This window comes from Arachis ipaensis, chromosome B06, assembly GCF_000816755.2.
Source record: "Arachis ipaensis cultivar K30076 chromosome B06, Araip1.1, whole genome shotgun sequence".
NCBI classification, from domain to species: Eukaryota; Viridiplantae; Streptophyta; class Magnoliopsida; order Fabales; family Fabaceae; genus Arachis; species Arachis ipaensis.
This window is the reverse complement of record NC_029790.2, coordinates 72,028,096-72,032,011: the sequence shown is the minus strand read 5'-3', so window position 1 is coordinate 72,032,011 and position 3,916 is coordinate 72,028,096. Positions and strand designations below refer to the sequence as shown.

General features: G+C 35.5%; 1 long non-coding RNA gene across 1 annotated transcript; it reads left to right on the top strand.

The window, feature by feature from the left end:
• Positions 309–3,557, top strand: LOC110263357. The gene is made up of 2 exons (XR_002348840.1): positions 309–468; positions 3,321–3,557. It is a non-coding gene; the product is annotated as an uncharacterized LOC110263357 (long non-coding RNA).

The following is a 3,916-nucleotide window of genomic DNA, read 5'->3' as shown; positions in this document are numbered from 1 at the left end:
GTTCCGCCGCCGCCACTTTTGCCACTACCGACGAGCACGAAGAGAGGGAGACATAGGAGTTCGCAGAGCAAAGAGAACGCAGCAGAGGAACTCTGTTGAAGTTGGTCATTGTCGCTGAAGCCTCCCTTGTCGCCGCTGCCGTTCGAGCCGCCGCCAGTGGAAGTCGCTGCCGCCACTGTTGTGTCTGCCGTGGGGAGAAACACGATGGTGGGGAAAGAACCTGTAACTGTCACTGAGCTCTGCCCCTATTTTTGGAATCTGAGAAGAGCACCACTGTCGCTGCTAGAGTTGATGTTGCTATAGCTTTACTCTGAATTGTTACTGCTGCTGCTTGGCTGAAGCTGAGACCTTTCACCATCACTGGAGCTGCCCAGAATCATCATGGTAGCTGCTAAGAGAGTAGAACGGATGTTAGAACTGCCAATGGAGCTGCTGGGTTTAGTGATTTCCGCGAGTTTTGACTTTGAGGTAGGGGATTAAACGTTTTTAATTTAGAATGCCCACCAAGTTATTTGAATAAGTGCAAATGGTTAACAATGGTTAAGAATTTTTTAATTGACATGAATGACCTAAAATGCATTTGAAATTTGTTAGTTGTTGTGAATATTTTGAGCTGTGACTGGAATTAAATGTGGTTGTGAATAATGATTAGTTTAGTGTAATTTATTAAATTGATATATGCTGGGTTAATTATTGAAAAGCTGTCGTATGGATAATTGATGAATTGAGTGTGGACTGTTGCTGTGAATGTTACTGGGTTTTGTTGTTGTAAGTGATTAATTGATAAGATTAATTTTGGTTGCTGTTGTGATTGATATTGGTTTTTTGATTTTGATGTAACTATGCTAAATTGGTTGAGTTGTGGTTATATTCTAATTTTTGAAAACAAGTGCTTGCTGTTGATTTTAGTTATCCGATGTACCGGAATGGCTGTGAAATTGACTTGTGACTGGCCGAAATTTGATCTGGTGGTTATTGAAGGATTAGAACTTAAAGGATTAAACTGTCTTGAGAACCTGATTTTCTAAAATAATATAGTAACTTTAAGAGTATATAAATAATTCTGTGATGGCTGGACTAATTTTCTATGTCATGATTTATTGATCCTGGCTATGGCTGTGAATTGTGACTGCTTTTGAGGTTGTTATGACAATGATCAGTGGTTTGATTACTTTACTTAATTTTGATTAGTTGGGCTAGCTGGGCTAGCTATGAGTATGTTATGTTTGTGCTTTGATTATAATAATATGTGAATTGAGGATTGCTTGGTGAATGTTTGCTGGAGATTCTGATTTTGCTTGTAAGCAATACATTGGGTGTTGAATTAATTTTTGATAAGCTAGGTTTGAAGTTGTGATTTGTAAAGAGATTGTAAATCGATTGTTAAATTAATTCCTTAAAATCTAAATTATAAACTGATGCAGTTATTATTAAAAGTATAAAGATAATTTGTAATAATTGGAAACTATATGAAGTTTGACTTTTGGGTGAACATAATAGTTGATTATAGGAGAACCAAGATTTTGTGAACAATACATATTTTTGTGTTTTGGTGTCAATGTTACTAAAATTCTGGTTAAGTGGGGCGATAATGTGTTTGAATATTTGGGAATGAGAAACTATTAATCTTTTAGTTAACTTAATTTATGAATTGATGAGTTTGAAGTTGGATTGATAGATTATGTGAGAATAGCGAATTGTGGATTTTCTGATTGATTGAGAACCTTTATTTGATACCTGTTGAGAAAGGTTGATGAGATGTTGAGAAAGAAGGAACCCGTAAGGGTGGCTAAGTCCGAGTTTTAGGGGAGGGGCTACTGAAATTTTATAAAATCTGAGGTTTTATTTGAGAAGTTATTTTAGAAGACTTGGACTTGGAAAATGATTATTTAAGTTTTATTTAGTAAAGAAAAGAATTATTCTATTTTAAATTCGATTTACCAAAGAAAGGTTTATGTTTCAAAATTAAATTATTTAAGAAAGAAACTATGTTTTGAGATTGATTCAATATGAAAAGAATTATGTTTTAAGCTTGAAGCAAATGGTTATTTTTTAGAAATTTGGTGAAATAATAATATTTGAATTTGAATAGTAAGAGAGATGATTTTTGAATCTTTGTGAAGTTAGTAAACTTGAGAAAGAGTTTTATTTAATTACTTCTAATGAAAGGTTATGTTTTGAAAAGTGCTTAATGAATTTAAAAATAAATGATTTTCTTGAGTCTTTGATAGAGAACTAAAATGAAAGATAGTTTTAAAGTTGGCTTGACTCAAGATTGCCATAGCAGAGATTATGAACTGAATTGATGATTGAGATTTTTATGAACGAATGGTAAAGAGAAATGGCTTGAGCCAAGATATTACAAAAGTGAAATATGTAACCTTTGTATCGTATGATTGAACAGAAAAAGAAAAAGATATTGCATAAGAATGTGAATGTGATGATGAATAATGAGAATGATAATGAATGATGATCATGAGAATGATTATGTAATGATCTGCTGCGGGAAGGCAGCCAGATAGATGGTGGTACGACCACTAAGAGCACTTCCCTGGGATACTTAGCTATAATGCTATTCTGTAAGTCAGAGGACTCTTACAGAGGTATCGAGAAAATACATGACTATCATATGCTCCTGTAAGTCAAAGGACTCTTACAGTGAGTGTATTGGGCAGACTAGCTCCGCCCTGCAAGTCAAAGGACTCTTGCAGTGGGTTGTTAGTGCCGCCATGCAAGTCAAAGGACTCTTGCAGTGGTTTGCTCCGCAAGTCAAAGGACTCTTGCGATGGGTATTGCCAGCAGGGAAGCCTTACCTGGTCAAAGGACTCTGGTAACGTCGGGAGCGGGTATGTAACCGACAAATGAGCTCATTACCTGCACTAGGGCTAGACATGCATCATCCTTGTTTGCGTATTTGCATTTGATTGGGTTTGCTCATTGTACTTTCCTGTGATTGTGCTGTTCGCCTTGCTGTGACTTGTTTGTGTGCTGAATTGAATCTCTTGTTAGTGCTATTAGTTCGTGAATGTATGATGATGATTAAGAATTGACGTTGTGATTGAAAATTAACTATGTGATTGAGAAATGCTTAATGTGACCAATTTTATATTTTGGAATTTGTTTTGAGCTTAGATTTTTGGAAAGAGGTAAATAATTAGTTAAAGTAAAACCAAGAATAGTATTTTCAAAAAGGCTTGATAAAAATATAGTTTCCTTGAGTATGTTAATTTTTTGCATGTTAATCATTACTTTTACGGCATTCCCATTCCCTACTGAGAACGTGTGGTTTGTTCTCACCCCAAAATCTTTCACCCTTTCAGTGACACAGGTTCGAAGACTCCGTTTAAAGCTGCAAGCGATTATGGAACTTATTTATGAGTTAAGTTTATACCTTGAGTTTCTTTCATAGAATTCTGTCGCCTTTGTTGCTTTAGTTTTTATTTTATGCAGAGGGATATGAGTTGTATCTAAGTTACACTTGAATTTGTTTGTATAATATTTACTAATAATTATATGATTATTATTATTTGGTGATGCTTGATATATGATTTGATAAACAAAAACAAAATTTTCTGGTATTTTTACTAAAACTAGATCGCGATATCGAACTAGAGGCTCAATAGTAAATAGTTAATAAAGGAAAGTAGGTTGGTAACGCCTTACTTTCGGTATGATCATGACGTTCTGAAAGTTGGGTCGTTACACTGAGCATTGAGCTTTACATGTGTAGAGGCTTCTCTTGGAGTTGAACGCCAGTTTGTAACCTGTTTCTGGCGTTTAACTCCACTTTGCAACCTGTTTCTGGCGTTTAACTCCAGAATGCAGCATGGAACTGGTGTTGAACACCAGCTTGTGTCGTCTAAACTCGGGCAAAGTATGGACTATTATATATTGCTGGAAAGCCCTGGATGTCTAC